The 27,862-nt window shown below is 32.1% G+C and overlaps 1 long non-coding RNA gene across 1 annotated transcript; it reads right to left on the bottom strand.

Moving 5' to 3' along the window:
- Positions 1-562: 562 nt before the first annotated feature.
- Positions 563-14,205, bottom strand: LOC127736613 (uncharacterized). Its single transcript, XR_007999080.1, has 4 exons — positions 14,046-14,205; positions 7,154-7,331; positions 6,237-6,364; positions 563-926 (listed from the first exon to the last, which is right to left on the bottom strand). It is a non-coding gene; the product is annotated as an uncharacterized LOC127736613 (long non-coding RNA).
- Between the last annotated feature and the right edge of the window lie 13,657 nt (positions 14,206-27,862).

Raw genomic sequence — 27,862 nt, 5'->3', positions numbered from 1 at the left:
ATTTTTGTTAATTTGATGTATGGAAGGTGATTTATTTATAGAAGATGTATGCACTGATGTATATTTCATTTTTAATATGTATGTATAAGTCTTTTTGTGTTCATCAGTTTTGAGACATTCCAATCACATTATGGACAAGTATTACTTGCAAAAGATGCCAATTCTTCTTATGAGAGTTTTGAAGTAAAAAGGTAGTTCATCCTGCCACATACTCATGTACTCTGGTCAATTAAAACAGATCATGACATATTGTTTCGACACCTGTCTATTGTTGAGGACTTTTCAGGTGTTTTTGTTGTTGTGTTACTGTCTGATTGATTTATACCTCAAACCTCATTGTATTAATAAACTGAAATAGAAAGTTCTGTGAAATATATTTGATATACCATATTGAAAGTCTTGCTGTTATTTACAACCATTTCTTTCTTATTTCATATATGGTTTTCAGTTTTTCATTTTACCACTGATCTTAAGGTTAAGTCAAAAAGAAAATAAATGGTGACAAACAACAGGCATATACCATTAAAAGATCTCAAAGTTTGGCTTCACAATAAGCTAAAAATTCTTGTTATTTATATATTTATAAAAAATTCATTTTAAAACAAGCATTTTCCATTTTTAGACAGTAACTGTCATGTTGACACAATAATTTGAATTATAATTGTATGATATACTGAAAGTACTTGTAGTTGAAAAAAAATATATACAATATTTAATTCCTGGTGTTTAGATTTCTAGAATGCACCACGCCCATATCATGACTACATGTTAGTAATGTTTAAGTGTTCTCTCCTGCATATGTAATTGCTACATGTATTTATACAGAAGGCTTCCTTCATACATTTGCACTTATCCTTCTAAGATGTTGCTTCCATGATAAAATCCTGTAGTTGCATAATCAGCCATAAACTCTTGGAATACATTTGCTGTAATAAAAAAAAAACCCAGCATATATTATTTTGTAAAATATACATCAAATTAAATATTGCCTTACTATTCAAGCAAAAATGATAACATCAATTTAATATTTAAACTTACTGGGTACATATATGTATATACTTTTATAAATTGAGACTTGGATGGAGAGTTGTCTCATTGGCACTCATACAACATCTTCTTATATCTATGTATATAATCATACATGTATATTGTGTGTCGGATTAACTGAAGTGGAATATTAATAGTTGTTGTTTGTTGCTGCACTACTTTTTGATTACCTCTGCTATGGAGCTTGTGGAGGTTTGTAATGGTTGAAATTTGCCATGAAATCTGGAATTTGTAAACATTACAGATGGAAATCAAAATGCTCTGATCATTCTGATGATATAAACCTATTTAATATTAATTTCATAAAATTCTAGCAAGAATTGTACACTGTACACAAGAGCCATAACAATGCAATTTTCCAAATAATTAATGTTTCCAAGGGGCATAACTCTTTTAAAAATGAATGATTGGCACTGATTTTAAAACTTGTCAGACATTGTTGATATAACCTATCAAAATAAGTTTCCTAAAAATTTGACAAGAATTGTACAAGACATGCAAGTGAGAGCGCTTATAAGGCCAAAGGGATAGACAGACTCCAGGTATTTTTATGTCCCCTCTGTTTTATGGTGCTTGTCCTAAAGATACAAGAATAATAATAAGTTTACGATAAGGACCAAATCTACTTAACATTACCAATGATTCATGAAAATATACTGTCAAGCAATTCATATTAAGGTCAAGTTCAGATAAACCAAGCCAGACAGACATGTGCACCTTACAACATGTACAATTATTGCATACACCAAACTAGAGGCTCCAAGGACCCTGTGTCGCTCACCTGATATTTTTATTTACAATTGATGCATGAAATAATGTAACTGTTATACTTTTGCTTTAGTTTCAGAGATACAAGTCAAAAACTGCATTTTCCCTTTATGTTCTATTTTTAGCCATGTCTGCCATGTTTTTAATAAAATGCTTCGCTGGGGCGCAGCTTGATACGACCGCAGAGGTCGAACCCTGAACAGTTGGGGCAAGTATGGACACAACATTCAAGCTTGATACAGCTCTGAATTTGGATTGTTATTAAATATTTGACACAGCATAGGTTTCTGACACAGAAAGAATGTGGTCTAAGAACTTGAATTTTTTTAATTTACCTATTATGGTCCAATGTCCAAAATCAAAATAAATGGTTAGATTCAGCATATCAAAGAACCCCATATATTCAATTTTTGTTAAAATCAAACAAAGTTTAATTTTGGACCCCAACTTGGACAAACTTGAAAACTGGGCCCATAATCAAAAATCTAAACACATGTTTAGATTCAGCATATCAAAGAACCCCAAGAATTCAATTTTTGCTAAAATCAAACTAAGTTTAATTTTGGACCCTTTGGACCTTAATGTAGACCAATTTAAAAAACGGGACTTGAAATTAAAAATCTAAATACACCGTTAGATTTGGCATATCAAAGAACCCCAATAATTCAATTTTTGATGAAATCAAACAAAGTTTAATTTTGGACCCTTTTGACCTCAATATGAACCAATTTGATAGCGGGGCCCACAAATAAAAAATCTAAATACATGGTTAGATTCAGCATATCAAAGAACCTCATATATTCAATTTTTGTTGAAATCAAACAAAGTTTAATTTTGGACCCCAATTTGGACCAACTTGAAAACTGGGCCCATAATCAAAAATCTAAATACATGGTTAGATTCAGCATATCAAAGAACCTCATATATTCAATTTTTGTTAAAATCAAACAAAGTTTAATTTTGGACCCCAATTTGGACCAACTTGAAAACTGGGCCCATAATCAAAAATCTAAACACATGTTTAGATTCAGCATATCAAAGAACCCCAAGAATTCAATTTTTGCTAAAATCAAACTAAGTTTAATTTTGGACCCTTTGGACCTTAATGTAGACAAATTTAAAAAACAGGACCAAAAATTAAAAATCTAAATACACGGTTAGATTTGGAATATCAAAGAACCCCAATACTTCAATTTTAGATGAAATCAAACAAAGTTTAATTTTGGACCCTTTTGACCTCAATATGAATCAATTTGATAACGGGGTCCACAAATAAAAAATCCAAATACATGGTTAGATTCAGCATATCAAAGAACCCCACATATTCAATTTTTGTTGAAATCAAACAAAGTTTAATTTTGGACCCCAATTTGGACCAACTTGAAAACTGGGCCAAAAAATCAAAAATCCAAATACATGGTTAGATTCAGCATATCAAAGAACCCCACATATTCAATTTTTGCTAAAATCAAACAAAGTTTAATTTTGGACCCTTTGGACCTTAATGTAGACCAATTTGAAAACTGGACCCAAAATTAAAAATTTAAATACACTGTTAGATTCGGCATAACAAATAAATAAATGTGATCAAAGATTTTACAAATCTAATGCGCCATACTGTGCAATTAAGATTACTTCTTGAAATTTTTCAATATTTGAAATTTGAAAAAAAAATAATATTTGAAGAATAATTCTTTTTAATTTCTGAAATCTGAAATGAGAAAAAATTGACCCCCCACAATTTCTTTTTATCCCCCCCCCTTTTTTCCCCCAAAAAATTCTTTCCCTCAAGATATGGTCATAATCTCAATTCAAATTTCCAATGGAGTTGGCAACCATAATTACCCATTTAAATTTACCATAGTGCTAACTTAATCTATTTTATAATAGAATTAAAAATATACTGTCAAATCTTTCATATGGATTTTTTTGTAAAAAAAAAAGATGCAACATTTGCAGATATTTTTACTGGTCTTCCTTTATAGATATATGCATTTCTTTAAACATAATTTAAAAGCAGTGTAAGGGAAGTAACCAAAATGTTGTATTTTGATTACCTCCCTTACACTGTTTTAAATTATCTTTATTGTTCATTAACCATTACTTTATACATAATTTAAAGGCAGTGTAAGGGAGATAATCTCAATGATGTATTTGATTTATCTCCCTTACACTGCTTTAAATTATGTTTTGTACAAAAGTATTTGTCCATTAACCAGGACAACCTTGTTTTTCCCCCTTTTTTGCCCCTAATTCCTAAACGGTTTGAGCCATAACCCCCCAAAGCAAATCCTAACCATCCCTTTGTGGTATGGAAACTTGTAGTATAATTTCAGAGAGATCCATACACCGTTCCACAGTTATTGTCTGGAAACTAGAAAATGCTTATTTTTGGCCCCTTTTTGGCCCCTAATTCCTTAACTGTTGGTACCATAACCCCCAAAATCAATCCCAACCTTCCTTTTGTGGTATTTAACCTTATGGTCAAATTTCAAAAAGATCCATTCACTTAAACTAAAGTTAGAGTGCGAAAACCAGTATGTCTTCGGACGACGACGCCGGACGACGACGACGCCAACGTCATACCAATATACGACCACAAAATTTTTTTGCGGTCGTATAAAAACTAGATCCCCTAATGATGATTGTGGCCAAGTTTAGTTTATTTGTCTCTGTTGTTTGAGGAGAAGACTGTTGTGAATTAAAAAAAATTACGAAAAATTGTTAAATTTTACTTTAAAGGACAATAACTCCTTATCAGGTCAATTGACTATTTTGGTCATGATGACTTATTTGTAGATCTTGCTTTGCTGAACATTATTGCTATTTACAGTTTATCTCTATCTATAATAATATTCAAGATAATAACCAAAAACTACAAAATTTCCTTAAAATTACTAATTCAAAGGCAGCAACCCAACAACAGACAGATATATTATATATCATAATCTGATGAACATATTTTACCCAATGTCAAATTGTCTCTAAATGCTTTACTTTCAGAGATATAATCCAAAAACTGCATTTTACCACTATGTTCCATTTTAAGCAATGTCTGGTAGGGGGGGGGGGGGGGGGGGGGGGGTCATCAGACACACTTTTTACACTAGATACCCTAATGATGATTGTGGCAAAGTTTGGTTAAATTTGGCCAAGTAGTTCCAGAGGAGAAGATTTTTGAAAAAGTTAACAGACGACGACGCCAAGTGATGAGAAAAGCCCCCCCCCCCCCCCCCTTTTTTTTTACAAAAAACTCAATATCTCTAAAATAAAATTTTGAATCAAAACAAAAAGGTATACAGATCTTTAGATTAATATAACTAAGAAGTGTGGAAAATTTCAAGCAATAATCATAAATCGTTTTTGAGGTACGGAGCGACATGTGAAAACCCCCCTTTTTAAAAAAAAATCAATATCTCTAAAATAAAATTTTGAATCAAAACCAAAATGTATACAGATCTTAAGATTAGTATAACTAAGAAGTGTGTAAAGTTTTAAGCAATAATCATCAATTGTTTTTGAGATACGGCGCGACATGTGAAAAAAAACCACACACCTGTTTTAGTTACTAAGTCCCGTAACTCAAAAAGTTTTAATCTTATTTTCACCAAAAAGTATACAGATTGTTTGACCATCATAAAAAACAACTATCTTATTTTTCATGAAATTTGGATAAGTCGATCTCAAATTACGGTGCGACATGTTTACGCCGGACAGACAGACGACATTTGTATACCATAATACAAAAAATGTACATCCCGTCAAAACTTTGACACAGACAGACATCATGGACATGTACAACTTACAATCATTCCATACATCATATATACTTGACATATTGCCTACAAGAAATAAAAGTTAACATTGACCAATGAACCATGGAAATGAGGTAATTGTTCATTCTAAACACCAAATACAGTTGATCTACTCAAGTTCTGCTTACTATATCTGAGAAAAGGACCGACATGTGTTAATCACGTAACTTTTACCTTGACAGCTCCATGAAGTAAGGTCAGGTGATCCTGTCTCACAGACATGTACGTGTACATATAAACATTGCAAGGAACCAATATTCCAAATACAGATATCCTAATTTACTCATAATGTAAAAAAAAAGAAATTCACAAAGCAAAAAAGCCTAAACTTTTTTTCAAGCAGTCGCTGAACCATTAAAATGTGATCCAACATGGCCAACCAACATATGATGGACAGAAACATTGTAAAAAAGGCATCTGTATACAATTTTTGAAACATCCAAGTCTACTACCCTATGAAATATACATTGTAAAGCTTAATAATACAAATAGTAAAACCCAGCAGCCACTACCATATGCATGAACTTCCCTTTTTTGAAATTGCCTTCAGTATTTTTGTTATTGTTATACCATTTGGACTATTAATACTGTAACAAATATACATACCAGTTACATATACATGTATTGTAGATATAGGATCTCCTCTACGTCTTATCCCATCATTAATCATATTAATTTCATTGAAACATATGATGTGTATTACTTCCATTCCACTGACATCTGAGGAGTTAATTCTGAAAATTTAAATTCCTGTGATTATCACGTAAAACACCTGAAATTGATGCACTGCTTTCCGATAAAAAAATAAATTGGCAATACAGTTCTCTCTTGGTCATGTTGGTGAATATTTAAAAAAAAATATTTAACGAGAGAGAAAATAAGTGTCAGTTTTTTTAAATTTTATATTACCAATACTGGTAATTAGAATGTCACTTGTTTTCTGATTTGAATTGACATTTATTGTTATTCATTTTTTCAGGATCTTGTACAGCTGACACTACAGTATGGTTTTGTTCATTGTTGTAGGTCATACAGTGACCTAAAATTTCTTACATCCCCTTCATTTCGACTGGCAGAAAGTTTTCTCATTGGCAATCCTACCCATCTCCTTATTTTTAAAATACTAAATACTTTCTATCTGTGACAATAAAATTTTATTGATTTAATATAAAGGTATTCTGATCAACACTATGAGGCAATGTTCAAAACACTCTGTCATTGTCAGCGATCAAATTTATTTTAACTCCAATGGCAATGTATTTGTGCAAGACCCAAAAGTACTGCACATGTACATGATATACCCACATACATGTACATATACAATGTACTTAATAAATCAGTGAGACATAAAATGTAGGTCAAAAAGATATCATGCTGCATCATAATTTATACAATGCATGTCATAATCATGTACATGATATTTGAACTTTATAATAGTAAAGGATAGATAGTCTGACCAGTAATAAAGCCACACAACACTGTGTGACAACAGTGAAATATAAGTCACCCATAGATGCACATACCATTATTGCAGGTCTTTTGTATATACAATGTATACGTTTAAGGTTACTTAGAATTGGCTGTCGACATACATGTACACATGCCAGTACTGTCATGCATTTTCAGAGTCATTGGACCCTAGGTTACTCCAGTCCATTATCAGTCAACTCCTCTGACAATTTGTTGTAATACAATGTACTGCTGAAAGGGAGAAAACAGTACTTTATTAACAGCATGTAGATGCAAGACTATTATGGCATGTTATTGGTTGCAAAAATTTGATATTTTTCATTTAAATGCAATATTTTTTTATTTAATTGATATATTTCTTCATTTAAATGCAATATTTTTTTTATTTGAATGGTATATTTCTTCATTTAAATGGTATATTTTTTCATTTAAATGCAATATTTTTTATTCAGATGGTATAATTTGTCATTCAAACGCAATATTTTTTTATTCGATTGGTATAACTTGTCATTTTAATGCAATATTTTTTATTCAATTGGTATAGTAGTTTATTTATTTATATGCAATAATTGCATTATGGGAAATTCTTTGACGTCATATGGTCAAATTTGCAACAACGTTTGTGATTGGTCGGTAATTGTTTGGATTTCTCCCCTCTCTTTCTAAACATAAGTGACCAAGAATTAAAAAACGCGTCAGAATATCGCCCCTCAAACTAAATCTGGCGTTCGTGCGAGTCCTAGACTGGCTGTTTAAATCTTCTGGTCCTAACTATCATTTCTATTGCAAAATTTCGATGGTCAAAACGTTCGGACCACAACTTTTCAAAAACTTTCATTGTATATGGATCTATATGCAAGTATATCGGGTTTTTTTTAATAGATTAGACGGCACCGTTGGTTTTCCCGTTTGAATGGTTTTACACTAGTCATTTTTGGGGGGCCCTTTATAGCTTGCTGTTCGGTGTGAGCCAAGGCTCCGTGTTGAAAACCGTACTTTGACCTATAATGGTTTACAAATTATGACTTGGATGGAGAGTTGTCTCATTGGCATTCATACCACATCTTCTTATATCTATATACAACGTAAACCAGACGTTTCTCAGACTGTTTTCTTTTTTAATAAATCCTTTGCCGCGCGTTATGTACTGATTGATACTTTAGTCTGGGAGAACAATATTTATTTCAGTACTAGTTGTTATTAGCTTAGAGCAAACTTCCGCTGAGTAATTGAAAATACTCTAATATCGGTGCTTTGTGTCTATTGTCTTAATGTTAGTTTTTTTTTTGTGTGTCTCGTACCGATCTTTTGACTAATTGCAACTGATAAGTGCAGGTTGTTCTTTTATTGTACTGTTACACCACTGTCGCAGCTTCGGGATGGGTTGAGTGCTCACAAACATGTTGTTGTACTGTTACACCACTGTCCCATATTAGGGGGAGGATTGGGATCCCGCTAACATGTTTAACCCTGCCACATTCTGTATGTATGTGCTTGACCCAAGACAGGAGCCTGTAATTCAGTAGTTGCCGTTTGTTGCTGTGTTATACATACTTGTGTTTCGTTCATTTTTTGTACATTAATTCGGCCGTTAGTTTTCTTGTTTGAATTGTTTTACTATTGTGATTTCGGGGCCTTTTATAACTGACTATGCGGTGTAGACTTTGCTTATTGTCGAAGGCCGTACGGTGACTTATAGCTGTTGATTTCTGTGTAATATGGTCTCTTGTGGAGAGTTGTCTTATTTGCAATCATACCACATCTTCGTTTTTATATCAACCCTACCATATTCTTTATTTGCCTGTCCCAGGTCAGGAGCCTGTAATTTAGTGGTTGTCGTTTGTTCATGTCTCGACTCATATTTGATATTTTGTAAATTGTTTTGTTATGTATAATCAGGCCATTAGTTTTTTCGTTTGAATTGTTCACACTTTTCATATCGGGCCTTATATAGACGACTTTACAGTATCAGGTGTTTGTCATTACGATTGTCTATAATTGCTTACATCCACTTCATGTTTGAACTCCGGTGGATAGCTGCCTTATTAGCAATCATATCCCATCCCATCTCTTCGTTTTTATATTATATACCTGACTTCTAAATTCGTGTTTTCCTGAACAAGCATGAAATATTTGTCACTGGGCATTAAAAATTAGCAACAAACAATTAATCAATTTAAAATTGTGTTAAATAAGTGGAAAACCATTTGATATTTATATATTTGTTTGGGACAGAAGGATTTCATATATGAATATGGTTGCCTGGTAAGAGCTGAAAAATAGGCATGATTAGCGACAGATTAAAATGAATAATAATACCCTCTCTTCCCTTCCCCATCCTTCATCTATAAATTTAAACTGACCACCACGGAATAGCCCAATGGTGTTCAAAGTAGCGTTAAACACCAATCAATCAAAATCCCTTCCCTAGAATATCAAATAATCGTCCCTTAACTGTTATTGTCCGACGGTGTAGTTCTTATATTTATCCAGCTTATCGTCCTACAGGGATGTCCTACTAAACTAAAGGCTGTCATACCATAAAAACGTTTATAACAGAGCTCACATTCTAATATACAAATGTATCTGCATTCATAAATTTATTAGTCATTTAGACTAAACGACGCCATATGTTTGTTATGTGCCTCTGCCGTCTTAACAACCTATCAAAAAAGAATAGGTGGAAGAGAGCGAGAAGATCTTCCCAATGCAAAATAAAACAGAAATGGACTTCTTCTGGCTCATTACCGAAGAACAAAAAAACGCGCCCCATTAATATGTTTTAAAAACGCCTTGCCCCTACCCTTTTTTCCCAAAAATTGGCATTGTTAAATATATATACATATATATAATCATCATTACAACGCTATTGTATTTTTATAAGACCTACTTTATTACATGATCTGGGACTAATGACATCTATCTATAAGTCCAAGCATACAGTAAATTATTATAATATGAATATGTTTCTTGTTTTAATAACCACATATGATGCTATGCATGAGTCACCATTTATCAGGACAGGAATTGCGTTTACATAGAGAGAATAATGTGCAAAAAATAGATAAGGGGCGGGACCAAACCTATAGATAACATAATAAAGAAATGATGAAATATAAAGAATACGTTGATTGTTTTTTGGTTGCCTTATGTCCAGTGGCAAATATTTCACTCATGTTTAGGACAAATATAATAGAGATCAAAGGATAAAGAAAAGAGTGAAATGGTAAAAACTAAAAGATTTAGAATTATAGAAACGATCTTTGATCTGAACCCCCTCCCACTCTCCTCACACACACACACCATACTAATGCCAATACTCGCATATATACATCTCTATACAAATATCTAAATCTGAACCCCCTCCCCCCTAGACACCGAGGTTCTGGATCCGCCCCTGTTAAATGTATCTTATTATATACATATTGTACGGGTCTAGATAATAGCTAAACGTACAATCCTACAATTTGTTGGATACAAATCATTAGAGATTTGTATCTAATTATATTATATACTGTGTCACAAAATAAAGTTACTTGTGTACCCCCCCCCCCCCCCCTTCCCCCCTCCCTCCCTTTCCCATTGCAGTATTGAAAAGTAAAATCAATTAAAAGTCCTGAAGAAAAAATATGTTTTGAAATATGCCCTGCATACTTATTTATGCAAAAACATATAGTAGTTATTGAACTGTTGTGGGGCTTGAAAAAAAAATTCTATTTAAGGGATTCGGAGATGGGAACAGTAAAAAAAGCTCAGCAACGAATCCTAAATGTAAAATGATATGCGGTATAAGACATGAGAGCACATATTATAGATAGTCCAAAATATGAAGTTCCCGCCTTCATATACAGTGTACGTCCTATGTCATAGGACTATTGTTGTAACATGGATTAGTAACTGGTTCCAATTTATCCCGAATTGTCTTTATTAAAGAATTAGTTCCGGAGTATCACAGCTCAGGTCTCTTCTTGTGGGTCTCTGTGAGCTGGTTCTGCTGTCGTAATTAGGTGATTTTTTTCTACATGTAGCAAAAAAGAGGGGACTTATTCCAAATAATTATAACATCCTGGAAGGCTTTTTATTCTTTTTTATGTTTGCCTTCCTGCAATGTCTCTGAGGATCAAGAAAAGTAAAAAATGATATAGCATCAGAGAACGTCATGATTACATGTATCTGGACTTAGAGGGGGGAAGGGGGCTAGCTATGTATTTTTTTTATTATTTCAATGTGTAGACTGTAGGGGAGTTTCTTCAGAAAGGGTTTTCATTGGAGGCGTTTTTGCCATGCACACAGGTATCTGTTTCTATCCATGAACAGGTTGTGTGTCAAATTAATTATTATTACATGTCACTCGCATTTTTTGCTCGACCTGGCCATTATTGGCATTAACAGCCAGTGCACGAACTCGCACGAACGCCAGATTTAGTAAGAGGGGTGATATTCCGACGCGTTTTTTTAATTCTTGGTCACTCATGTTTAGAAAGAAAGGAAGGGAAGAAATCCAAACAATTACCGACCAATCACAAACGTTGTTGCAAATTTGACCTTGTGACGTCAAAGAATTTCCCATACTGCAATTATTGCATATAAATGAAAAAAAATACTATACCAATTGAATAAAAAATATTGCATTAAAATGACAAGTTATACCAATTAAATAAAAAATATTACATTTGAATGACAAATTATACCATATCAATAGAAAATATTGCATTTAAATGAAAAAATATACCATTTAAATGAAAAAATATACCATTTAAATGAAAAAATATACCATTTAAATGAAAAATTATACCATTTGAATAAAAAATATTGCATCTAAATGAAGAAATATACCATTTAAATAAAAAATATTGCATTTGAATGAAGAAATATACCAATTAAATAAAAAATATTGCATTTAAATGAAAAATATCAAATTTTAGCAACCAATACCATGCCATAGACTATAAAAAGTATTCAAAGAGTTTTGCAAACAATTAGCTTATATATTTATTGTTTACTAATATTAAACATGTATTATCAAACATCAAAAAGCAATGGATTGAAGTTGCTATTAACATGATTAAGAACAACAAAGAAAAATTAAAGTTAAATTTTTTACCCTTTGGACCTTTATTATGGTCCAATATCAAAAATCTAAATACATGGTTAGATTCAGCATATCAAAGAACCCCCATACATTCAATTTTTTTTTATATATACATTTATTTCCAGTGACAGAGGGAGATATGAAGATTTGTTCACCCAAGAATATTCATATTTCATGAGGGCTCTGCTTTTCGTCCTGTTTCTAAAGCTTATACAAATAAATTATATATTTTCCGACAATGTACATGTATTGTATATTTATGTTTATAACAGCTGAGCAATAATAATTCATGGAACTAGAATTTAAGCGATGACAAGATAGCAAACCAAACATTTTGTTAGTAAGGTGAAATATATTTTTTCTGTCTTGAAAGATATTTTTTTTCTTTTTATTCTCGACCGACCGACTCGACTTTTTCATGTGTAAAAAAACCCTGGCCTTACCATGCTAACTCCTGAATGGTTAAGGCCATAACCCTCCAAAATCAATCCCAACCTTCCTTTTTTTGGTATGAACCTTGAGGTTCAATTTCATAGAGATCCTTAGAAATGTATGGGATTTGCTCATAATTGAAGGCCGTACCGTGACCTGTAGTTATTTACTTCTATGTCATTTGATCTCGGATGGAGAGTTGTCTAATTGGCAATTATACCACATCTTCTTATTTTTATATTATATTCAAATTAATGTATGGAAACCAGAAAATCCTTGTTTTTGGGCCCTAAATTCATTATTGTATATGCAACTTGTCATGGTAAAACTATACAACAATCATGATTCATGACAATTACCAAATCAATATCTCCAAGTATAACAAACAAAGAAAGTAAAAAACAGATTATTTGCCTGAATTTTCTAAGTCCAAGGACCATAGCTATGCAAAGAAAAACATCTCAACAGAATAAATATTGAACTTGATCTGTAAATTTGTCATGGTAAAACTATATACAATGTATAAATATCAAATCAATATTTTCAAGCATTACTTAAAGTCCCCTTGGCTTTGCTGGTAAGGGACTAATAAACATTTTAATATTTGTTATCATGGTTTTATCTATTTCAATCATGCATGTATGTTTTTCAATTTTCAGAAATAATTGTTTTTTTAAAGTTGCATGTAAATTCTCAAAGTATAACCTGTGACGAAAAGTTGGTTATACAACTTCAACTAAAGTGTGTATCCTTGTGTTTGTGCTGTGTTGTTGAGTGTATTAGTTTCAGGTTGTGCCTTTCACTCGTACACAGTGTCACTGATTACAGTGCTACAGGATTACCCTAGAAAAGAACTGGTAGCGTGATTGATGGAATCCTGGTGTAGTCTGAACGAAGTCTTGCCAGTGAACATAAACACAAAGTTGATTAAAAGTTCAATTCTCATTACTGAATTATTCAAAATCCAAAGTAACAGTAATATAAGTTTACAACATCTGTTAAAACTGCAGGCTCAACAATACAGTGGCATAATCTTAAATCTCTGAAGTACATTTCTCTCGTACACAAAATCGTAACTCCTTCTCTACAGCGATTTCTCTTTTTTATACCTCTATTTGCCCTAGTAACCTGATTACAATATGGTTAAATGACTCTGAACAAAGAAATAATCAACCGGAGCTAGGGCTAGAGTCATACATTATTTTTTCAAACCATGAGTTGGATGACGAAGATGGAATTTTTTCTTCGAGTTTTCTTGTTTTGTATCAACTTTTGAGTATATATGTGTGTGTGTCTAATAGGTGTTTATTTTAAACGGAGTTTTACAACTGTGAACTGATCAGGTCAAAAGACGAAAAGTTGAAAAACATTCTCACTATTTCTGTTTATTTCTGCACTATTAAATCATTTATTTGAGTTACCTGTATTATTTCCGCGAGTATCTATGCGTTCATAACTCCTTGATTGTGTTTGTCTCGTTAAATAAACAGAAACAAGTACTTGTTCAAGTTGTTGTCAGTTGGCTACCGGCGTCTTCAATTTGCATCATTCATCTGAATCATTCAAGCGTTTTAAAAACCGACCTCCGGTCCCGGATATCGTCACGAAGAATAGTTATCCATGTGCAAATGCTGGTTTCCCCATTCAATAGTCTATTATAGACCAATATCCAGTGTTTCTTAGCATAATCAGCATCCCGACTTTACTGACTCAATTCATTTTTGAAATGATATTTACTGCTTAAAGTCCTGACTAAGTAAGACATATAAATGAACAAATAACAAATTCGTTTGTTTACAAGCATCATTTACATAGGAGCACCCCTTTAGTAGAGCATAAAGGTTAACCCTTAAAACTGTTTGATATATTTTAATATAATATAAACTATATTGTTAGATAGAATTTCAATGAAGTTATTTCATTTAGTTGAAGAATATATCGATATGTTTAATCCAATTAACAGCCTGTCTAATTGGCAATCATACCCTCACATTTATTACAGCTAAATAATATTAGAGACATTATTTAAATTAGTATATATGCCTCTGGTAATAATTTAATGTCAATCAATAATTTTCGATAACATACATAGCACATTAATGCATTTGCCTGGGACACTATATAGGACTTAAAATATGTTTATTATCTATAAATTTTAAAAGATAATTAAAAATATTTGAAAATTAAACAGCATTTTTAGGTGTAAAATTCCTGGTTTTTCATGTTTCAAGACTGTAGTTTTTTTTTTAATAAATAATATCAGATCTATCAAAGTTGTAAATTTAACCCACCATTCGCTATAAATTAACAAATTATTTCAGACAATCCTTAATTTTCTCCTTAAAACATACTTATTAATAAGCCAAATAAAAATATACATTGGCGGATTTAGAACTTTTCATAGGGTGGGAGCACTAACTGACCTAAAACATGGGGGGGGGGGGGGGGGGGCTCCAGTCATGCTTCAGTGATTCCCTATATAATCAACCAAAATTTTTCCCACAAAAGGGGGGGGGGCAGATGATATATGTAGTTACCCTAACTACCCTACTTTTTAGTCTTAATAATAGCCTACCCTAAAGATTTTTTTGTCATTTTTCATTAAGCACTGTTAAGTCAGAATGTTACTCCCATAGACTCATTGAATGTAAAAAAAACACAACATAAAATTTAAATAAATCCCTACCTAGTTACTACTGAAATTATAAAATTAAAATTTTTCCCATTGATTGACAAACCCTGACAACTCATTAACTCAAAAGGAAAAAATGAGAAATCTTGATCATTATAAAAAGGTTTATAAAATATTTTGAAGTGTACCAACACATAAATTGCAATCCAGTTGATACACATACAATCCCTGAAAGAAGATATTTTCTTTTTTCTTTCTTTTTTTTAGATGAGGGAGTAGTTAGCATTTACCGCTTTTGTATAATCATATTAAATCAAACATTTTTCATATTTCTGATAGCAAAGCAGTTTTAAAAATATACTGCACTAAAGTGCACTTCCAATATGTATACTTTGAAATGTTTGATAAACATTCAATTTAACATTTATTGACAACATTTGGCCCAATAAAATTCTTTTCAGCACACTTACTTATTTTTATTCATATGTCCTATTGTTAATCTTATGTGTGGTTCAAAGCTCAAAATTGCACTTGACTTATAAGTTTGAGGAAAAGTTTAATACACAGCAAAAAAGGGAGATAACTCAGGTTTTGAAGTGATATTCATTATCAATTTTTTTCTTTGCAATTATGGAAAGTAAAGGATCTTAATTACAGTAACAGGAATCTATTTCAAAAGCTGGAGTTACCTCCCATATTTTATAAGAGTACAAAAATAAAGGAAACTTTAAATGTGTGAAAGAAATTAAGTTTACTGATAAATGAAAATAGAAATATTACTGATAAATCAATATTAGCCCATCAATATATTCTAAGTATCTTAGGAATTTGAAATCAAAGATACAAATTCTACCATTATTGCTCTACTAGAGATAAATATAAACAGTGATAGAAAATACAACTCAAAACCAACACTGATCTTTTTGTAGTTGCATCTAATCCACTATCAAGGGAGATAATTCATGCGAAATAAAAAGATAAATATTAATCATTTGATGGTTATATGTCCCCCTTTAATGTAAATTATATTAAAGTGCTAGTAAAAATGTTCTCCTGAGTATGTTTTTAAAATGTTTATTGTGAAATTTTGTTAGAATTTGTTAATTTTTGTATTTCAAACAAATAAAATATCTATATTCTTATTCTAATTCTTCTTCAATAATTATTTTTACATTTTGGCGATTATGTCAAAATGGCAATAATTAGTGCACACACTTAATTATTTTAAACAGTGATTTTATCTTGTGCAAAACCAACCACGTAAGCACATTATATAAAAAATTAGCCTTGGTCAGATCAAATGAATTTCACGTGAATTTCACGTTAGTCAGATCATGTGAAATTCACCTGAGTCAAATCATGTGAAATTCACGTGAGTCAAATCATGTGAATTTCATGTGAGTGAGATCACGTGAATTTCACGTGAAAAAAAGTTTATGTGAAATTCACATGAATTTCACATGAGTTTCACGTTAACAAGTTCACGTTAAATTCACGTAAGTCAGATCATGTGAGTTTCACGTGAATTTCACGTGAATTTCACGTGAAAACTGTTCACGTGAAATTCACATGAAAAATTCACGTGATATTCACGTGAGCACAAATTCACGTGAAATTCATGTGAAATTCACGTGAATTTTACGTGACTTTCACGTGAAATGAGACTCACGTGAAATTCACGTGAACAAAATTTGCCTGTGTACCAGCAACAACCTTGATTTGGAGTAAAGAGGGGCTGAATGTTTCGCATGGTAACAGTGGCAGTATTCTGTATCAAATTACTCCAACTAGATTCGATCATATGCTTAACATGACATGTTATGCCATTAGTGATTTTGCTCCACTTTCTCAGACGATATACTTTAATATACAATGTAAGTCAATACGTACGACCCCAAATGTAATTCCATAATTCATTCCATTGGTTTATTCATTTGATAATCAATCCATATAAACATGCAGATTTCCAATAAACATAATATTCTTTAAGAAGGAGATGTTACGCATGTGTGTTTGTTGCTGTTTCTTTTTAACCACACATCGTATTTTATACATATAAAATATAGACATAATACTAATTTCAATGCATAGAAAGAGTAAACTTCATCAAGTATGTTCGAGAATTTATTTTAGGAAAGCTTAATACTCGAGAGAATATGTTTAGAAAGATAACTACATTATATAAACGCATGATTTCTACGCACTGTAAAATCAAAATTGGATTCCTTATGGACCAGCTTTGTCATGCTTTTATTGAATTTTAAAAAGCCATGACAGAGTTAAAACCGCATGTAAATAAAGTATAACTTAAAAAAAAAAACATCATGAAAGCAAGTTCATTTTCGTTTAACTCATTGGTAGAATATATTGAACTGATGTGTTATAAAGGAATAACAAAATCGAAATACAGAAGCTATCAAACATACATTTTGATTCATGAATGTAGGCTTTGTAAAATCAATAAGATAGAGAGAACTGAATGTTGTTCGACATTATTTTCTGGCTTCTGCTGCAGCTGTATAAAACACCCTATGATATAAATATAAAAGTGATGAGATGTGGAATTAGAATTATCTTAATTCTTCAGATCAAGAAATCAATCTTGCTTTTTACAAGAAGCTTTTTCATACTTGAAAACTTAAAAAAGCTTGTTTATCATTTATTATCCAAATAGATAGACCTTACTTGACGATTACTCGAATCAAAAACGGATCAATAATTGAAGGTGAATCTGTGGAGTTGTGCTGTCAATCAAACAGTAATCCTAACGTAAATTACATAGTTTGGTATCAAAACAATGATGAAGTGTTTTCTTGGAGGCCACTTGGTACATCTAAATTTGATAGACACAATAAAGATTTCTGCCTCCCGATTTCTACAGTATATAGAAATCATTCTGGAATTTACAAGTGTTTTGCAGAAAATTACATTGCAACATCGACTTCCTCCGTAGGCATCACTGTTTTGTGTGAGTAATTTATGTAGTCGAATCCTTTTTAAATACATTTTTTCACTTTTTATACATTGTTCAGGTTTAAAATGTGAAGCCAACAGCGAAGGCTATTTCAACTTATATTCAATATGCTAGTAGTCCTTTGTTAATTTATGTTTATTGTCATTTTGCTTAGTTTCTTTGGCTAGAGGTATAGGGGGAGGGTTGAGATCTCACAAAACATGTTTAACCCCGCCGCATTTTTGCGCCTGTCCCAAGGCAGGAGCCCTCTAACCTTTGTTAGTCTTGTATGCTTTTTTAATTTTAGTACATTTATATGTTTTGGAGTTAAGTATGACGTCAATTTTCACTGAACTAGTACACATCTTTATTTAGGGGCCAGCTGAGGCCCACCTCCGGTTGCGGGATTTTCTTGCTGCGTTGAAGACCCATTGATGGCCTTCGGTTGGTATCTACTCTTTGGTCGGGTAGTTGTCTCTTTGACATATTCCCCATTTCCATTCTCAATTTTAATATTTGTGAAGATTTCTTCATTTGAATAAAGAATGAAATTTTCTAGAATTTCTATATTAAATGTCAGCCAGTGTTCTTTCTACAAAACATGAAAAAAGTCATAACCTCAAATGTATTTATAATTTCTATATTTATATTAGTCTATTTATCACTTTTAAAAATACAAAGATGCTCTACGTACCTGGAAACTAGCATAGGAAGTATATATGATTAATAGTTAAGTACTTTACCCTTTTTTCATCATTACAGTTTTCATTCTATGGCCCATTTCAAATGTCTCGGCTGAAACAGGACTGCCTGTTTGATGACCAGTCCGATATTGAAAAAGTCCATGTATTTTTCTGAATTAAATTAGGTACACTTGAAAAAATATAAATCTAAATAAAAAGAATATTAAAATGAATCAAAACATGAACAATTGGATTGCATGAAAATACGTCTGAATGGTCATTGCATGTTTTTAAAGGTCGGATTTTTCTAAAAGACGTAACATAAATCTCATCAAAGGTGCATGACTTATTAGTTTGTATATCAGATGCATGTTTCGTACTAGAAACTCGTCAGAAACATTCGAATGAAACCAACAATTACGAAGTTAATTAAAGTCTTCCATTTATTTTACATTTTACAGATGCACCAGATGTAAAAGTTACCTTAACGAATTCAGAACAAAGCATAACTCTTCATTGCATTCCCGATGGAAAGCCAACCAATTACACATTTTATGAATGGGAACACATCTCAGAATTCAATGAACACATTCGTCGTATCCATGGAACACCGGAAAGTCAACTTATTTTAAACAAATCTCAGAGCAGGAAAGCAAATGAAGACGACGGTATTTACGTGTGTGCTGTATCTAATGGTGTCTCAAATAAAAAAAGGGATTTAATTCAAGAAGGTCAAATTTGCATTGAATCAAGTGGTAAGAGTGTATGTGAATGAAAATGTAAAGCTTGAAACAATACAAATGTCAAAAATTTTAAATGAAATATAAAAAGACTCATTTTTCAACCCAGAGAGATATAAATAAGAAGTTGTACATATCAGAGAACATCTTTCCTTAACTCGTGCTTTATTTTTCGACACGTTTGAAATTACCGTTAACAAGTTGATTATTCAATTGAAAGACACTTATTTAGTGAACAGAATCGTCTCGGTGGACTTGTGGTCACGTGCTTGCCAATAGTGGACTGTTTCATTCGGTGCTATCATTTGAAAGTGCTATAGTTGCATATTTCAGGCAAACTATTTATGATTTTTTTGGTAATATTGTCATTTTAAGAAAATCATTAACAAATTGTAAATGTTGATACCGACATTTTTAAACTACCCATATTAGGTTCAATCAGTATTTATAATTTTAATACAGAACATAATAAAATGAAAGTGTGATATCATGATTTGGAAAATATCAAATCAATTATTGCAATAATGCAAAAAGACAAGGCGAAAGCTACAAAAGGGACATATACAATCGTCGAAAACAAACTGACAACGTCATTGCAAAAAATGAAAAAAAAAACTGAAAAGTATATCCTGCTCCACATGTGGCACCCGTTGTGTTGATCATGTAAACACAAACGTGGCAATAAGCGAAATTTTGAACGACAAATTCAAGGATAAGAGGACGGGATTGTGTTTACGACAACAACTTGAGGTAGCATTAGTAATATTTCACTCAATAATCAATCAATGCGGTTGCATTCTTAAAGCTTTCTTTACATCTGATAAGATGCAGTCTATTGCACGCATTTTGATTAAATGCATGTTGTATTGTTTGGACGGAACTCTGTTAAAGTATAAACGTTATGATAGTATGCGAATTGCATATCGTTATTGTCATAGATTAAAATCAGAATATGTATAAACGAGACCTCTTTTAATTATACATTGTACCATGATAAAACTAATGTATAGATACCTCAAAGGGGAAATTAAAGAAAGTAAAACTGTAACCAGTTCTAGAACTTGGCAGTACAGAATAAATCTCCGAGCACTGATCTGCTAGCTTTTACATACAAAGATATAATCAGAGAGAACAAAGAAAAGTATAGAGCATTTACACCAAAAAGTTAAATCATGGACACAAAGACATGTCAATATAATATGTCAGGAAGACTCTGACTTTTTGGTAAAAGCAGAAGCACAAGAATTTAAGAAATACAATTTGAATTTACCAGTAACATAACCACCTTAAATGAGATTTAAAAGCAGCCATAAGAGTGCTGCGAGAAAATAGCAGGACTGATACGTTATTCGTTCAACTAAATAAATGAACATTGAACTCAACTAAAACATAAAACTAGTTTCCAAACCAACGCTGATGAGTCATCCAACAGTCGATCAATTGAAAAACCTCAACACTCTATTATGTAATGTCCCTGTTACATAGATATGCTCAATCCAATAACAATGTGGTCGAAACTCGAAACATCAATTTAGCAATTTTTTTTGCATGACTAGACCATTAAGAAAACAACAGCTATTTATGGTGATCAATTTAATTGACGTAACTGAGAGATTAATTTTAACGTTCCGCAGTTTCAATCTTTATCAAAATTAATTCATTCTTTTTGACAGTATGAATCATACAAAGGTTAAAAATCCTTTTGACAAATAACCTTAAGGAGCACCTGCGATCACCCCAAGTTTTGTGTTGGGTTTCGTGGTGCTCATTGCTTTTAGTTTTTTATGTGTGTTTTGATTAAATGTACTTGTGTGTGTCTTGTTTTTTTTGTTCTTTGTATTTTGCCATGGCAATATCAGTTTGTTTTCTACTTACGAGTTCGAATATTCGATATTTTTGACATCCCTTTCTGAAAGTAAATTTTCTTTGGATTGGAATTGAGGTCAATGAGTTTCGAGTGAATACTCAGGTTTACATTGACAAATATATTTTTTTCTGTTCCAGCACCACCAGTCTTTATTGCAGACAATGAACCAATTCAAATTGGACGATATGGAACAATAGTAAAATTAACGATTAAAGTTTATGATAAGCTCTATAACAGCAAAGTTTTGATTAAAAAGAATGGCATGAGTGTAACAGTTAGACAAACAATAGAAAATATAACCGCGCATGATACATTTTATGGGGTACGTATAAGAGTTCATGGAATACAGTATACCTTTCACATGCATTTGGCTTCAGCAAACGATTTTACGAACTACACAGTGGAAGCATGCAACGAAGTTGGATGTAATTATTTTAATGTACAAGTGAGCTCTGGAAGTAAGTTAAGTTAACATTTTGCATTAAGATTTAAAAAAAAATAGACAACCTTTTTTTTTAAAGATGTTACAAACATATTTGAATAGAACCAGAGTGTTAATCTATAATGAAGTTATTTGTATAAGGAAAAGAATTTCGATTTCAATTTGTCTATTTATCTTCAAAGTGTTGTTAAGAAGGATGGATATCATAAAAAATGTTCACTCTTTTCTAATGATAATGAGAGGCCAAAGATATCAAAGGGTAATTTAAACTCATAAGTCGAAAACACACTGATACTACCGTGGCAAAATACATAAAACAACCACAAGACAAACAAAAGTAATCAAAACATACACAGAAAGCTAAAGATTGAGCAACAGGGACCCCCACACAAAACTGGGGGTGATCTCAGGTGCTTTTTAAGATTATTTGTCAAAAGGATTTTTTGTATTATGTATGGTACGTATACCGATGTGATGGATTTTCACTAGAATTGATAACGCACCGTTCTTGTCTCTAAATTTTTGAGTTCCAAATTTTGACATCAAAAGCAAATAGCTTTTCGTCACAATGTCCTACGTTTACTCCTCGATTCAAATGGCCTCAGGTCAACCTTGTTAGTTTATTCATAAAATCAAAATTGCTTTAAAAGGTATTCTATTTCATGTTGATTACTTTAATAGTTCTGCATCGACCTTCTTTTTGCATTAAACAGATCCGCCGAAATCACCGAAAAATATTTCAGTAAAAGCAACAAGACAGAAAGTAATTGTGTCATGGTGTCCCAGCTTTAATGGTGGTTTTGAACAAGAGTTTTTCTTAGAATATAGAGAGGACTTCAGTTTCACATTTACACTAATAGGACCTGTTAAAGACACCAAAGAGGAGAAAATGAACTACAGTATAGATCACCTGTCTCCAAATACTGCATATTCCATCTGTATATTTTCTCAAAATAAACTAGGAAATAGTGCTAAAACAAATACAGTTGCTTTCAAGACACTAAGTAAGTATATACCATTTTCTCTATAACGATGTATTTGAAATCAATTTAACGTTTTTAGAAAATTATTCAGATAAGTAAGAAATGCTTTGTTGGGCTATTATCTTTAATATTATTTGTATTTGATATTTAGGTTTTGCAATTAAAACTTCATCTTTGTTTTAAATGGTGCATCCCGCTTCATACTTATTACTTGCTACTTATCAAAGTTAAAGACTATAAAAAAAAGAATTGAGAAAATGTAAATGCAGTTTTAAAAGAAGCTACAACAAAACTTGGGTTTTGCCAATATTACAGAGCTACCAAGAACAATGAGAAATAAATGATAAAAGCAAAATATTTCCAATTTATATAGTAGAAATATATAAATACGAAATATGGGGAAATAAGCAAATAACGAGCAATCATTGGTTCAGTACAACTGTTATTTGATTTTTTATTTATTGTACCTTTGTTTTTGGTTTCTTTTCTACCGTCATTTTGACGTTAAAAGCTTTTGCTATACGACTTTTGATTTATTGCTCTTTTATGTATCTAATCTGTTCACAAACATCTATGTTGTTAAAAGTTCCGATATAAGCTTTGGTTTTTCGTTTCACATGGTCACCCGGATTTGTACAAAAAATGGAGAAATCATCTAAAATGGGTTGTTATGAAAAATAAAGGAATATCAACATTGGAAAGTGAAAAAAGCTTAAGGGAGCTCAAAGGATAAACCATTTCGTTTGCTTATTCATCCCACAAACATCATTCGTAGAACGCTAACATGATAATTTACATGTTGTGAAATCGAACAGACCTAGTAAATCGTAATTATACAATAGCACGTGCTTGTCTGTCTATTTATATTCTTATTTAAGTTAATATCAGGTCTTATATTGTGTGCAGTCTTCGGATATAAAAAAGAAGATGTGGTATGATTGCCAATGAGACAACTCTCCACAAGAGACCAAATGACACAGAAATTAACAACTATAGGTCACCGCATGGCCTTCAACAATGAGCTAAGCCCATACCGCATAGTCAGCTACAAAAGGCCCCGAAATGACAAATGTAAAACAATTCAAACGAGAAAACTAACGGCCTAATTTATGTACAAAAAATGAATGAAAAGCAAATATGTAACACATCAACAAATAAAAACCAATAAATTACAGGCTCCTGACTTGGGATAGGCACACACATACAAAATGTGGCGGGGTTAAACATGTTAGCGGGATCCAAACCCTCCCCTAACCTGGGACAGTTCATTTTGATGGTTAATTCAAGATGTGTCAAGTCTAGAATACGCACGAAAGGCTGATGCATGATAACGATTTTCATAGATAAATTTTAACGAGTATTTGAAATATTTAGTATCATATGAAAACTACGTTTTCTATTCAAATATTCATTTTTGATATTTTATTTTAGCATATATTTTGTTTTTGAAAGGATCAAAGTGTTTCATATGTCTTACAGGCAGGGATCTATTTTTTTGTGTATGATAATATATATTAGATTGTGACCTTATAATTTACTATTTACCTACTTATTTACTGTGTTAAATCAAACATGATGATTTACATCAATTTGGTGATCATGATTTTAATAACTAATGCCCTTTTAAAACAAAAAACATTTGAAGAAAATGTATTGCATAATATTGGACTGATACATGATAAATGATACATACAAGATGAATGTTTTTTTCATTTTTTTAAATCATAATATTCATTTTTGTATTTTGATAACAATAAAATATTTTGCAAGGCTGGACAAAATTCAGGGTTTTAATCATTTGTTTTATTTTAGATTTCAGCAATAAGTCTTAGAAGTATTGTAATTCAGGCTGGAAAATTATGGGTAGTTTATTAGGAGGATTTTTTATATTAAGCATATGTTTGAATATCTATTGCTTGCTGAATAGTAAAAGAAGTTCAAGAATGATACCAGAAATTCAACTTGAAGTGCAATACAATGAAATTAAAATCATTCATGATAGCAGTGCGAGAATTCTAGCTTTGTCACACAATGTACAAGAAGCAGAAACAAGTGTTGATGGACCACCTGTTGAAGAAACCTACCCTCATTCAACGTCTTTGGAACAAAATGACTCTTCAGACAACTCCGTACAAAGTCTGTCAACATCACTGCTAAGTGGGGACGGATATGCAAATCCTTATCAATCGCTTGATTCTGCTGATATAGAAATACATCCATACAGTACTGTCGGGTCATATTTATACCAAAATACAATAACTTTTCTAAGGCAGATAAGTTCTAGAAATCTAAATTTTTTCATTCCAAATGATGAAAAAAGAGTTCCATGGCTTGTCATATACAAGAACACATGTGTAAATGCCTGGTCATGAAATGTTATTGATACTGCGCGATTTCATACTCAATAGTGATAAAACAAAAGTGCACTCGCTTAAGTGTCTCGCCTACTTTACCTATTATGACCGAATACATGTTGAAAGTCTAATATAAAGGTTTCATTGCAAATATCACATACACTTACCTTTACCGATGATCAATGAAAATGAGACCAATGTTAGATGAATCCTGTGTTATAGGCAAATTGTGAATTGGATGGAGAGTTGTCTCATTGGCACTCATACCACATCTTCTTATATATTTGTACACCAGACAATCATAATACACATCTATTTTAGTTCCTCTGTTGCCTAAAGTATCTGAAAAAAGACCTGATTACGAAAACTGAATTTTGACTAATGAACCATTAAATGGGATGAAGGTCATATGAATCAGGCAAGACAACATGTACACCATGCATCATTCCATATTAAATAGAATTGACCCATTCCTTATAGCTTCCGATAAACGGACAAACCGTGAAAACTTCAGATTAATCAATGGACCATGAAGATTATGCTAATGTCAGATCAAATATACCAGCCAGACCTTACAATAATTGCAAACACCAAACATAGTTGCCATTTGCTTACAGTACATAAATAGAAGATTGAGTGGAAAAAAATCAGAAAAAAAATAAACAGAAGAAAACATTACATACTAAAGGTAGTATTATGACTGTATAACATTTAATCTCAAGGCAAGACTATACGCGATAATATATAAAAGATTTTCCACGTGAACTCGAGTCGGGAATTATAACATTTGTAGAAAAAAAACAATGACTTAACTTTATTCAATCTTGCGATGGAAAAATTATTGATTTTAACACTTTGGTTTGTCACTAAGAAGAAACAGGAAGTTCAATTGTATTGTCAAAAGCGATCAACATTAAGCTGCATTTTTCATAGTAAATCTTTTATCATATGGGAAGATCGGAATTGCAACTATATTTGAACGGTCATGAACACCTTTTGGCTGTTCATCAATTCGGAATTTAACGCCAAAAAATCACCATCATCGTCAATTTTATTATTACCGATGTCAGCTTGGTATTGCAAATAAAAAGAACGGACGATGGACGATCAGAGGATGAAATATTCGTAATTCAATTTGAAAATTTCTTTTTTTTTCAGTTTTACCAAGCTTTTAAGATAATAATCGCAATAACGTATCATTGCATTAATTATTCAGAGTTGTATTTCTATTCCACCTTCCTTCCCCTAAACATGCTCCCATCATGCATTGTTATAGTAATTAGAATAAAGTTGAAGGTTTGATTAGAAACACAAACGTCATTATTCTCAATATAATATCAACGGAAAATGTGACAACCTAAACGATACATAAATAACCATCAGAAATCGAAAATGCAAGAGCAATCTTCAAAAATAGACATGTAAAATTGAGAATGAAAATAGGGAATGTGTAAAAAAAACAACAACCCGACCAAAGAGCAGAAAACAGCAGAAGGCCCCCAATTGGCCTTCAATACAGCGAGAACATCCCACACCCGGAGGAGTGCTCCAGCTGGCCCCTAAACAAAAATACGTACTAGTTCAGTGATAACGGACGTCATACTAAACTCCGAAATATATTAATGGGCTAAGATTAAAAATCATGCAAGACTAACAAAGGCCAGAGGCTCCTGACTTGGGACAGGCGCAAAAATGCGGCGGGGATAAACATGTTTTTGGAGATCTCAACCCTCCCCCTATACCTCTAGCCAATGAAGACAAACAAATAAAGGCAACAGTAGTATACCTCTGTTCGAAAGTCATAAATCGATTGAGAGAAAACAAATCCGGGCTACAAACTGAAACTGAGGGAAACACATCAAAATATAAGAGGAAATGAACGAAACAACAGAAACACTAAAGTGCAACAAAACAAAAAAAAAAAACAACAAAGACAATGCAACACACACAGAAACGAACTATAAGATAACAATTGCCATTTTCCTGACTTGGTACGGGATATTTTAAGAAAAATGGTGGGTTGAACCTGGTTTTGTGGCTAGCCAAACCTCCCGCTTTTATAACAATGTTAAATATATAACACTAAAATGACAACATTACATGACAGGACTACCAATACAAATAAATGGAAGAACATTCAGGACAGAGAAATACACAAATTAGCAATACAATAGAACATTACGACATGCTAATAGTTATTAAATTTACCAAGCTTATAATTTATTACGCCAGACGCGTGTTTCGTCTTCATAAGACTCATCAGTGACGCTCAGGTCAAATAGTAAAGAAAGCCAAACAAAGATGAAGAGCATTGATGACCCAAAATTCCAAAAAGTTGTGCCAAATATGGCTTAGGTTATCTACCTGGGATAAGAAAATCCTTAGTATTTAGAATAATTCATACTTTTGCATTACAATAAATTTATAAAAATGACCATATAGTAGATATGTTACAGGGAATTTGTAAAATCAGGGATTTTGTAAAATCACTGAAATTTCAGGGAATTTGTAAAATCACTGAAATTTCAGGGAATTTGTAAAATCACTGAACTGATTAGTGATTTTATAAAATCCCTGATTTTGA

Source organism: Mytilus californianus, unplaced genomic scaffold (assembly GCF_021869535.1).
Source record: "Mytilus californianus isolate M0D057914Y unplaced genomic scaffold, xbMytCali1.0.p SCAF_34, whole genome shotgun sequence".
Taxonomy (NCBI): Eukaryota; Metazoa; Mollusca; class Bivalvia; order Mytilida; family Mytilidae; genus Mytilus; species Mytilus californianus.
The sequence above is the reverse complement of the archived record's forward strand: the minus strand, read 5'-3'. Positions and strand labels throughout refer to the sequence as shown.